Raw genomic sequence first — 12,776 nt, forward strand, 5'->3', positions numbered from 1 at the left:
CCGCTTTTGGCCCCGCGGTAGGTCCTCCGCCCGAGGGGCACGGTTCTAGAAGCAAGAACTTGAGGCCAAGAATCTGGCTTCCCTTTAAATTAAAAAAAGAAAGAAAGAAAGAAAAGGAAAGACAAAAAATTTCCTGGACCGGAGAGGTTGCGGGCGCGGCACGGAGTTTGGAGACGGGCTCCCCCTCCTCGCCCGCGTCCAGGAGCAAAGTTGCAGCCGCCCCTCCCGCCCCTCCCCGCCAAGGCGAGCCGAGCCCAGCTCTCCAGTTTCGTCCTGGTGGCTGCAGCGCTCAGGGCAGGGTCCCAGCTCTGGCTGGGTTGAACGGTTCCCGCAGCCTTGGCACAGGCTCGCCCGCCCGCTCGCTGGCCCCGTGACTCCGGAGGACAAGCCGCTTCCAGGAGGCGGTGGCGGCACGGCTGGAGTGAGCGAGCAGCCGGAGGACAAGCGGGCAGCGGCTGAGCCAGGTGACCTGCCTGGGGGGCAGCGGGTCAGGGGAAGGGGAAAACGCGAGGGCTTGAAGGGGTGGTGCCTAAGGACCCCCGTTGGAGAAGAGCCGTCCTTCCTTTCCGCTGCGGTGGCTCTCAGACTGAGCTGCTGTCAGGGCCTCCCAGTGCACCGAGATCCCGGGGGCTCGGAGGGGGTGGCGAGGGAGCAGAGCGAGGACGCTCCAAACTTAGGGGCGAGTTGTCCGGCTCTGGCCACAAGGTTTGCGTCAGACCAGATTTCTCTTTCCCCCACCCCCGGAACCTGGGCAAGGAGTTAACAGTACTATTTTTGATACTAATTAGATGCCCCCATCTATCCCGGGCATCCGTACATTTGGGGATATTTTTGGCGATGAGTACACAGGTCTGTCGCAGGAATAGTTTGTGGATGGGGAAAGATCTGTACTCTACAAGGCGTTCCAACGTGCCTGTAGTTAATTTCGAGTTTTCATTTTCCAGTCATTTAAAAACCCAACAGGTATCTGAGCTATTTGTTTCTTAGTTCTAGAGCGGAGAGCCCTTAAGTTTATCTCTGTCTGTTAGAAAATCTTATATTTGTATTTTTGGTTTGTTATTGGTTTTGGACATGGAGGTGACTCACATGACTTTTTCTTTTCTTAATGTGTAGTGGGAATAAAAATAGAGTAAGGGAATATATTTTTCTATACAACTGTATATTTCTGTCAGTAAAAGCTTCACATAAACAAGAAAGTGTTACAGAATAGGAAAATTTCAGTTGCTGTTCTGTAAAGTATTAACAATGTTTAAAGCAAGATTCTAAGGTCCAAACTGCTTTTGTAACTTATATTTGTCTGGAAATCTTACAATTTGACAATTTGTCCTTGAACTTCCTATCTTAATTTTGACATTGACCATGGTAAGAGGAGCTCTGATGACATCATTTGATCCAGCAACAGTTCTGGTGTTCCGTGACTGAGAGCACCTCTCTCCAAAACGTAAGGCCTGGGCCTGCCCTTGTACTTCAGCTGAGGCATTTCCAAGGATTTCTCTTAAGCAAAGTATTATGCTACATGCCAGGCAATGCTGCAGTCCCTTCTTACATAAGCGAGCTTCAGGCTATTGTAGTCTCGGGGTGTGCTTGGAGTTCTTAATATCAGAGACCTCTCAGTCTTGGGATGGGTTGGTGGTGGTTGATTGGAGTTTGGAACAAAGTAAAAATTCAGATGAGAATGCAAGTATTCTCATCTTGTATTTCTTCGCCGCTTAATTTTTTTGGAAAGCCTTCTACTTATCTGCAAATCACCGGGCCCTTGTAAAGGATGTAGGAGAGATGGCATTGCTTTCATTTGACGGAGAAACAAAAGTTTAGTTCACCCAAGTCAGGCAGCTTAACAGTGGTAGCATCAAAACTCTGACTTGTATCTTCCAGGGTTGTGTTTGTTTGTTTGTTTGTTTTTACTAAAACATTGCATTTTATACGAAAATATTTCATTTGGCACATTTTATGGATGGTATGTTTTCCAAGCTACTAATTTTTTCTATTCTTTGTGCCAACTCACATCTTGGCCTTGTCTTTGCACAGGCCTGGAGCTGTTCTTAGGGGTGAGAGTGGGGGTAAAGCTTTCCAAAGGAGGGTCTGTGGTTTGTATTTCCCACGGTTGGCCTCCTCTCCATTCATCTTCAGGGATAGCAGGTGCTGAATAGAGAGAGCCACTAGGGCCCAGAAATGCCCGATATTCATCTGACATCACTAGTCCAAGTATAATATTACTTCAGTCTTTACAAAGAAACTCATTCAGGAGGAGAAATTGCAGAGCGTGAGTTTTGTTCATTTACAGCAATCTGCTCATCACTGTACTTAGGAACTTAGATGCAAAAGAGAAAGGAGTTGAGTCCCCACCATTTCTCAAGCACCTACTATGTTCTAGCTACTGTACTAGGTGCTTTAATTATATTATTTTATTTCGTCCTCACAACAGCCCTGGGAGAGACGTGGCATTGTGCCCATTACACAGTGCTAGTTTGGGGTGATCCAGACAAAGGCCTCACACTGCCAGTGCAAAACAGAGCCAAAATGTAACCAGTGATGTACCTTATACCAGAACTCATTCCCTTTGCCATGTGTCAGGCTGTCCCCACAAAGGACTTGATGGTAAACACAGGAACACCTCGCCCCTTGGTTTTTCAGACATGGCTGTAATTAGAGCCACCTGGGATGCTTTTAAAAAATGCAAATGTTGGGCAGTCCCTCCCACTGAACTTCTGGGTGAATTGGTCTGCAGTGAGGCCCGGGCCTTGGTATTTCTCTTTTTTTTGATGGTTAAGTAAACTGTATATTGGTGTACAATGTGAACTCAGGAAATTGCACAAATCCTAAGTATATAGTTGGATGAATCTTTACAAATTGAACACATCCATATAATCAGCACACCGGTTAAGAAACAACAATATCAGCACCTAGAAGCTACCTGCATGCCCCTTCCCAGTCGTAGTCCTCTCAATAGGCAACCACTGCCCTGAATTCTAACACTCGATTTATTTTTTTTTCTATTTTGGTACTTTATATGAATGGAATCATGCAGTACGTACTCATAAGTATAAGGTTTATTTCACTCAGTGTAATATTTGTACAACTCACCCACAATCTTACGGATACTAGTGGTTAGTTCTTTGTTATTGCTAGTAGCATTCTGTCATGTGGATATACCATATTTTGAGTCTCCATTCACCTGTGGGACATCTGGGTTGTTACCAGGTTTTGGATGCTATGAATAATGCTACTGTGAATATACCTGTGCATGTCTTCTGGTGTACATTTCTGTTGGGTTTATACAAAGGAATGAACTGCTGGGTCCTAGGGTGTGTGTATGTTTAGCTTGAGTAGCTACTGCCCAACAATTTTCTGAAGTAGCCAGGTCTTGTTATTATTTCATCTCTGAAAGCTCTGCAAGTGATTCTAATGTGCAGCCGGAGTTGAGAACCATTTTCCTGGTTAATCTAGAGTTCAGCAACCTAGCAACCTCCAGTGTCTGCCACCTAGCTGAGAACCCTAAAGAAAGATACCAGCTTCTCCTTCAGCCTTGGATCTTCTAGAAAATCTCTGCAGGATCGGGCAGCTATTGTCTATTTTTCCATAGTCCCTTGTGCCATGCTACCCGTATGCTGTCCACTTATGGTAACCTGTGGGCACATTTGTCTCTCTACTAGTCTTGGAATTTCTCAAAGGCAGGAACCAGAGCTTGATCATCCTTATAACCCCAGCACTCAGTATAGAACATGGCACATAGCAGGTACTCAGTAAGTGTTTATTAAACAAATGATTCATAGAATGACTGAATGGTCAGAGAAGATCTGGGTTGCAAAAGATATGCCTCATCTTTGCACTAAGACTTATGCATTTTACTCCTAGAAGACTGCCATCGACCCTCACTCGGAGCCTAATTACTTTTATTTATCTAAACATGGAAGTATGGGTAATCTTTTGCTCATCTCAAAACTGATTAGAAATTGCAAATTAGATTAGATAAGGTATGAGGAAGCACTTTGTAAAGTGGAAAACTGCTAGTAAATAGAAACTTGTGATCAAGGGAGAAGAGGGGCTGCTATAGATTAGACATGCTGGCTACAGCATGGAATAAATGAAATCAACAACAGCTCAAGAAAGAAGGCAAATAAGAGCTTGAACTTTGGACTTGAACTGTCCTGAGTTAGCCAATTATTAGGTATATTCTAACTTCTTTGGTGGTAGAGGTACATAATATTAGGTATATGCTACTTTATTATTATTAGGTATATGCTTATTAGGTAATGCTACCTCTTAGAATTAAATGAGAGAATACAAGTAAAGCGCTTAGCACAGTGCCTGGCAGTGGGAAAACTCTCAATAAAAGCTAGTTCCTAATTGGAATTTTAATATATTCCAATACACTAGTATTCACAAATGATAGCATTGCATTATCAAAAGAAGTTCACTCAGTTTGGTTATGTTAAGCAAGGTCCATTTAAGAAGTGAGTCATGCTTTATAGAAAGATTTCCTTTTGAAATCTTAACATTAAAGAAAACCTGGATGCAGGAAAGGGTAAACTGGGCTCTGTGGAATGATAGCTTCTCCAAGGCTTCTGAGGTTTTACACTAATTATATTGAGAATTTAGACAGGGATGAAACTTAAAACAGGAGAAAAAGAATCCAGCCATCTTGTTTCTCAGTTCCATGCTTTATTTGGCAGAGATTGCTTGTTTTGGGAAAAACGTTTTTAAAAAATAAAGTTGAAGGTAAAACTCCCACATATTTTCTCATACTTAGCACCTCTCTGCTAAAGACAAAACAAAGTTGAGTTTCTGAGAATTTTAGATGTAGTGATGGCAGGCTTGGCCTCTGTTTTTATGTTAACAGCAGAAATTAATCTTTTTAACATCATTAACATCTTTCACTCACTAATTGAAATGCTTTTTTCCCCCTAGACTTGAAATTCTCAGTGCTTTGCATCATAGAAAATAAATGGAATTTAGAGTATATTGAAATGTGTTTAAAATTATTTACATGTCACATTTAATTTGTTTATATATTCTATTTGGATGGCTACATAAAGCCAGTTTAAATTTCAGTGATATTGTAGCCCAACAATATCCATGGAACAGAGATTGGAATCTTAACTCTAAAATTTGACAATAAATGTGTAATTTTAAGAGTTTTATAAATCGGTTATAAAAGATGCTAAATCTTTAGCTTATTGTCTTACTGTTGTTAGCGTGGCTAGTTTTTAACCGCTGAAAACAATTTGTATATGGTTTCCTTTATAGCAACTCAGAACTAGAAATATGTTTGGGGATCCAGTCTGAAAGAGGAACTGGAGAAGAAAAAGCAACTGAATTCTTCAGACACTATGAATTATTCAGTTGTTAACCACAGTGACTTCTTAGCTACCATTTTGTGTGCTAATATTAGAAGCAGTTTGGACAGATTCCCCTTAGAATTGAAAAATCATGAAGCCTTTTCATTCTTTTCTAGTCTATACATAAACTAGAAGAATGTGGAAAAAAAGAGTATTTTCAGTTTGTCATGTTTACCTGGATGACATAGTTTAACTTTTATGTCTAAAAAATGAACATATTTATTTTATAATTATGATAGCTTGAAATTTAAAAAGACACACCGAAGCAAGATCCATGTATTTTAGTTAAATGAAACAATTCAACAAATGTTTTGTTTTTTTTAAATTTCTGATGATGACTGACAAAAACATTCCTCTTTGCATCCAGGAAACTAAATAATAAACCTGTCGAATTGGGCACAGTTGAGGTGGAAAATAAAAATCAAATTCCTCTATACAGAAAACACAGTATGTAACACTTAAAAAGGAAACATGCCATTTCTGAATTGGGTTGCATGCATATTGATAATATCAAAAGGAATGTATTTTGTTAAAAAATTTGATCAATTCAATCTTCCTGACAGGAGATGTAAAAGTTAACTTGTTTTAAATCTAACTCACTCTAATTGGGTTTTATTGTTGATTCTAATCCAGGCTCTTTCTGGAGGCAATGGAACACAATATAGCTCTTTATTAAAACCACACAATCTTGGCCAGCTATCCCCTACTCCAGCCCCATTCTAATTTGGTCATATGTTTTCACTGAGGCAGCCCTCAAAAATCAGTTTGAGAGGTGAACAGTTGCCAGCAGAGTATAAGGTATGCAGAGCCATTGGTGATGACATTGGAGTTAGTACCAAAAGCAAGTGCAAGGTCTGACCTTTGAATTGCAAATGAAGATGTGTGATGGTACTTGCCAGTTTCTTAGGGCCTTTGCTTACCAACCTTTTAGAGGGATTGTATGTCCACTGAGTCCAGAAGCTGCTCCATATTTGCATTTCAACAATGGCGTTGCCACTTCCTCTGCTGTCATCTGGAAGAAAGACTTAAGACACCAGACATCTGTCTGATTAGCTCCAGGCTTTGTCATACCCTAGCAAATTGGACTTTACCACAGAGGGCTGTATGGGTTCTGAGATGTGGATCAATCAAAACAGCATACACTCACGCATCATTTCTATTTGCCTTCTGGCAGAAGATTTACTTTCCTAATTAAGTTCTGCTTAGACAAATAGAGTAAAATCCCAACTTTATACTTTCTTGGGGACTGGAATATTATTACAAAGATCAGACATGTCAATTAAGGGATTGAATAGGACAATGGGGAAAAGAAGGAATTAAAGTGAGAAGAAATGTACTAGTTTGCAAAGCAGTGAGTGAAACCACTGTTGAAGACTTGTCTCATCCTAGACAATAACATACAGGTTTCCCTGCCTCTTGGAAGCATGGACATTATTTTAAGAGCCATCGTTAAGGTGTCAAACTCTTAACATCTATTATGAAGAGCCCAGCCTGTGAAGCAGGCCTGAATAATAAGGAACATTCCATCTTATAATTTGTCTGTTCATGACAAAGTCTCAAGCAAACTGGGGATATTTACCAATGATTTCTGAGAAATGTATGCCAACCAAGAGAATGCAGTATTTTACTGAAATAGAAATTTAACCACGTATTTGGGGAAATATGTTGTGATCGTGTAAATTAGCACTTGTGCCGTAATATAACCAGTTTGCAGTCTTTGAAGACATGCTGGTGTTTGAGAATGTGTTATGGATTGGGGAAAATCATGATTTGGGATTTTAAAAAATCACCTTCAAGGAAAGACAATATAATGGAAAACAACGGTTTAACGGCTGGTGCACCTGTGGGTGACTTCTTTGTTTGTCCGATTTTATATAAGGTCCTTTCTTTTCTCATCTTAAAACAAATTTATGTATTAAATAAGTGCCATACATATTTGTTGAATGGATGAATTTTTAAAAATTTATTTTAGATAGCTTGTATATCTAATAGTGTATATGTAGATTATCAAGAGTTGAGTGTTATGCACATAAATGACTCTTTAGTGGATGAAAATTTGGATAAAAAGAAAGTTGGATCTTCCCTAAAAGTATTATTCAGTTGTTTCTTGCCAACGTAGAGTACCTGTCTCACTCTTTTAAAAATTAAAAAAAAAGAAAATTAAAAGTATGAGACATTAGGCCCCATAATGTCACATGGAAGACATTCTCTGTTTTTTTGCAGTCCTCAGGTGACTTCTTGTTTCTTATGCTACCCGAAGTTTCTCGATTTCATTGGTTTTTTTGTTGTTTTCTTTTTAGTTGAGCCATCCTGCCACCTGTTGGCAGCTCAGCAGCAACTCAGCTCGGGCCAGGACTCGAACCGCTGTTGCTCAGAGCTCTGACTCTTGAGCGAGCTCTTAATCAACTGAGCCACTCGGCCAGCCCTCATTGGGTTTTCAAAGTGTGATATTTGCACATTAGGACTCTGTGACTGATTTTCCAAAGTGATCCCAGGCAGTCACTTCACTTCCTTTTGGTGAGGTAAATGCTTTGGCAGCATTCTTCGGTTCTCTCAATCATATTCTTCAAAAGGAAAAATCTATTTTACCAAGTGATAGAAAATGTATGAGCCCGGATTTATCATGTTCTACCAGACAAAAAATTACCTTTTCCCTGTCTTTCCTTCCGGGGAAGGCATGCCAAAAGGACAAGTGTTTCTGTTGGAAGAAATATCCATTTAAATTTTAGGCTGAAAGGAAAGACTAATAGTCAGCAAGTACGTGTTCACCATCTACATGGTGAGTGCTATGCCTGGCATTGCAGAAAGAGGCAGCGTGTGTATGGGAAATAATAGAGTTTAACAGTGTATAGCGGTGTATGACTAGGTATCCATGTTAGTGGTTCCAGAGTCTAGACTCTAGAGCATAATACTGAGTTCAGAAGAAGAGAAGACCCTTGTGTGCTGAGGTGTAGTGTTTGGGGAAGACCCGATGGAGGGGAGGGATGTAGGATGGGCCCTGAAGGATAGCTAGGATTCAAATGGTTGAGGGAACTTTTTCATAAGGAAAAGTGTACATATCAGAGAGGCACAATGAAGAAAGCAAAGGATTCTGGGGCATACAAGGAGATGATGGTGGGAAATGATGGGCTTGCTAAGATGGGACCAGCTTGAGAAGAAATTTGAAGGCTAGCCTGGAGAGGGTGGACTTTATCTTATGGGCAGTTATAATCTGGGTTCCATTAGATGGAGAAACACGGATGTTAAATGAAAGCATCATTCCTGATGTTGCTGGTATCTGAGTTCCTGAATAATCTACCTTACTGTGTTTGGATTGTTTCCTAGACACAAATCTTGTTTAGGATCAGATGGCGGAAAATTAATTAACTAATTAATTAATTGACTAATGTCTGTTTGGCATTGATGGGTATCTCTGAAAATTACATACTTTTGAAAGAGTGACTCACATATAGGTATAAGCAATGAGTGCCAAAAGTCTTTGCCAAATGGATCATTGAAGATGATCTCTAAATAAGGAATATAGTAGTGACTTTGGCACAACATCTTTTCCACCCACATTAGCTGGTATAAGAGGGACTTTGTGGATGTGATTTGTAGTCTCCTCAAACTGCCTGTCACCCCTTTCTTGCTTCTCATGAGTTACTTTGCCATATTTTGCCATGTCCCACTGTGCTCTGGCTGCAACTTGAAGCCTGTTTTAGAGCAGAGTATGAATAGGTGAGCGTGGCCTAGAGTGTTTATCATTCAAGCGATTTTACAATAGAACAGTTCAAAAAATATATAGCCAACTCCAGCAAAGCAATAAAACCCCACAGTTCTTTCCAGCTTCCCTCTTCTGTAATGCTTAGGTCATGGTACTTTGTGAGGAGATTTAAAGGAGCCTGTACTACCTGGGATAGGCCAGCAATTGTGGACTTTACCCATACTCAGCACACAACTCAGTGACATCCACAAACATGGAATTTGAAGCACCTTTAGTCAACTCATGGTCGCAGGGCTTAATTTTGCAGACAAGTACAGGTGTATGTTATGTTAGATAATTACATCTACTGGAAAGTTGCATAGAAATTGATTTTTTTCTTCCTTAATGAGACATACACATATATCATATATCATATATATATATATATATTTCAATTTATTTAGGTATAATTGATATGCAATATTATATTAGTTTCAGGTGTACAACGCAGTGATTTGACATTTGTATACATTGTGAAGTGGTCATCACAATGTCTAGTTACCATCTGTCACCTCACTAAATTAATACAGTATTACTGACTATATTCCCCATGCTGTGCATCATATCCCCATGACTTACTTCTTTTATAACTGGAAGTTTGTACTTTTTGATATCAAAGATCTTACGACTTAATCACTCATTTCACCCTCAACCCACCTTCCCTCTGGCAACCACAAATTTGTTTTCTGTATCTATGAGATTGGGTTTTGTTTTGTTTGCTTGTTTTGTTTTTTAGATTCTACATGTAAATGAAATCATGTTGTGTTAGTCTTTCTGTGTCTGACTTATTTCACTTAACATAATACCCTCTAGGTCCATCCATGTTGTCACAAATGGAATGATAATTCTTTTTTTTTTTAAAGATTTTATTGGGGAATTGGGGGGATGGGAACAGCGCTGGGGAATCGGGGGAAGAGGAACAGACAAGTTGCTGTCATTTTTGTTCTTCAGTCTAGTTGTGGAGGACGTTGCTTCACTGGCCCAAGTTGGCACCATCATTGCGCTCTTCCCGGGTGAGGCAGATCAGTCGCCGGCTTCTGGACGGCCGCTCACTGCGGCTGCTGGCTGCTCACGCTGGCTGCTGGCTACACACGGTAGCCCATGGCAACCCACTGCCACAGGGGCTGCAGCCCACGCCGTCGCCGGCGACTCACAGCAGCCCAGCTCCAGGTTGAGCTGTTGTTCAGCATCTAGCTGTAGAGGGCAGTGTCACTGGCCCTCATATGTGGGATCCGAACCGGGGCCCTCTGGCATCCCAAGCGAGTTCTTAACCATCGCGCCACTTGGCTGGCCCGATAATTCTTTTTTACTTTACTGTAATTTGGGGAATGCTTTTTCTTCAATATGGTTAATCATCTATTGGTGAAGCTTATAAACTTTTATTAATTCATCAAATATTTATTGGGCACCTACTATCTGACAGGCAGTCTTCTAGACACTAAGGATACAGAAGTGAAAAAGTTTTTTAAACATGGCTTCATGAGACTTATATTCTAGGCACAATTTATATTTAAGTTTCTCTGACAGTATATCAATCAACCAACGAATGATTATTTATCAAATGTTTCATATATGTTGAATACTGAGCCAGGACTGTGGGGGCAATTTGGACTTCAAAGAGTTTGCCTTCTAACTGGAAATCCAAGGCTCATTTTAACACGCACAGAATAAATAGAGAATGTTATAGTGATGGGTGACTGAGGGCTTAAATGTGCAGCATCTATACAGACTGTAAGACCGTAGCTGTTCAGAAGAAAGAAATGTGAGCCTAAGTCAATGGGGGGACTTTATGGAAGGCTGTAGATGAAATTGCCAGAGGAGCTGCTTGCTTAAAGCAACCTGAAGGGGCTCCTTTTATCATTGCCTTCCTCCTGCCTTAATCTTTGTGTGGGGTTCAGTCAACACTAGTCTGTCTTGTATGTAGAAGTCATGGTGAAGCAGTTGCTTCTGCTAGACTTTCAGGCTCCAACCCTAAATCATAGTCTCCTAAGAAAGCAGGGGCTTCAGGAGCCCTATCTTCACAGCTAAGTCTCCCCCTTAACTGCTTGGACTGTTACATAGGCAGGAGCTGTCGACTATTACAATTTCCGAAGATATTCTCATAGTCTTCATTCCTATTGCTTGGTTCTCTCATCATGGAGAGTTCTAATATAAATAGCACCCAGAGTGTATTTGTTCATCCTTTATGTGATAGTACAAGGAAAAACTCTAACGCAGGGGTTCTCAAACTGTGGGTTGCGACCCCTTTGGGGGTCAAATGACCCCCAAAGGGGTCACCTAAGACCATCGGAAAACAAAAAGATATTTACATTACAATTCATAACAGTAGCAAAATTACAGTTATAGAGTAGCAACGAAAATAATTTTATGGTTGGGGGTCACCACAACATGAGGAACTGTATTAAGGGGTCGCGGCATTAGGAAGGTTGAGAACCGCTGCTCTAAAGGATGTGGACTTTGATTTGGGATCACACATCCAGGCATTCTTCAATATAAAAATGGATTGTTTTCCAAAAATTCATTTGTAAATTGTTGGGAACACAGAAAACGTTTTCCCATAGAAACAAGGTTCTATGCAGTGATTATGTTTTCTGGCTGGACCACAACAGCCTGTTTAATAGAACTCACAGAGACTAAGTGGAAGGTGTGACACTATGTCTCTGGGAAAATGTGTTCTGCATTCCAATTTAGAACACTAGGATATAAGTCCCCTTTTCTGAAGGGGTGGGGTGAGGGGCTTAGGGAGGACACCCTCAGGTCTGTCACACAGACGCTCCAGCAGCTGAGGCATCACCCCTCTACCCCCACCTCTCAAAACAGGAAGCCAGTATGGCTCCTGCAAAGGCTCTAGCGACAGGAGCACAGGAGGAGGGGCAGGCCACAGTGGCTGGCTGGCTGAGGGGCAGCTGGTTCTAGGCCTCCTACTTCCTGTCCTTGGCTTGGCAAGCACTACAGACAGGAGAGGTGTTATCTTTCCCTTTTCTTCAGGCCTATTGTTTTTTTGGTGAGATTATCCAAAGCCAGTTTTCTCTCTCTTTCTCTTTTTAATCCTGTGACCATCCCCACCAAGATGCCTATATCACTCCTCATTCATTCCTATCTTTCCTGAACACAATATTCAACTGAAGATAAATTTCTGTGGCAGAGAAAGTGTTTTTCCCTCTAAAAGACTGTAACAAGCAAGAATGGAGGTCACAATGTGTGACACATTGATGTTGCTGATGCTAGGTGGTCATCAGGAAGTAGATTTGATGACTTTCCAATAAGGGGTGCGCAGTGAAGAATTACACCCAGATCTTTGCTCCAATCATAAGAGCTCTATGTAGCTGAATTTCTCGGCTCTGGATTAGATGAGGTCCAAGTAATCTAGAAGCCCATAGTAGTTATTAAAAGTGACTATATAGACGTCCACAGAGACGGGCCGGCCAAGTGGCTCAGTTGGTTAAGAGCACGAGCTCTGAGCAACAGGGTTGCTGGTTCGATTCCCACATGGGCCAGTGTGCTACACCCACGCTGAGATGCCGTTGAGCTGGTGAGAGTGCATGCTCTTAGCAGCAAGATTGCCAGTTCGACACCCATATGGGATGGTGGGCTGCGCTTCCCCGCAACTAAGATTGAACATGGCACCTTGAGCTGAGCAGCTGCGAGCTGCCAATGAATGGGCGGGGGCCGGATGGCTCAGTGCGCAACGAGGT

At 41.3% G+C, this 12,776-nt stretch overlaps 1 protein-coding gene across 5 annotated transcripts in view; it reads left to right on the plus strand.

Annotated features, from left to right (window-relative positions):
- Positions 1-12,776, plus strand: part of ARHGEF6 (Rac/Cdc42 guanine nucleotide exchange factor 6) — a 118,515-nt gene that overhangs the window by 9,229 nt on the left and 96,510 nt on the right. Inside the window, exon 1 of one of the 5 annotated variants that reach the window (XM_019667794.1) lies at positions 903-963. The exons of the other annotated variants lie outside the window; for them this stretch is intronic. The gene's annotated coding sequence lies outside the window, so the exon portion shown is untranslated. Of the gene's footprint in view, positions 1-902; positions 964-12,776 lie in introns of those variants that run through there. 5 annotated transcript variants of the gene reach the window in all.

Source organism: Hipposideros armiger, unplaced genomic scaffold (assembly GCF_001890085.2).
Source record: "Hipposideros armiger isolate ML-2016 unplaced genomic scaffold, ASM189008v1 scaffold_505, whole genome shotgun sequence".
NCBI classification, from domain to species: domain Eukaryota; kingdom Metazoa; phylum Chordata; class Mammalia; order Chiroptera; family Hipposideridae; genus Hipposideros; species Hipposideros armiger.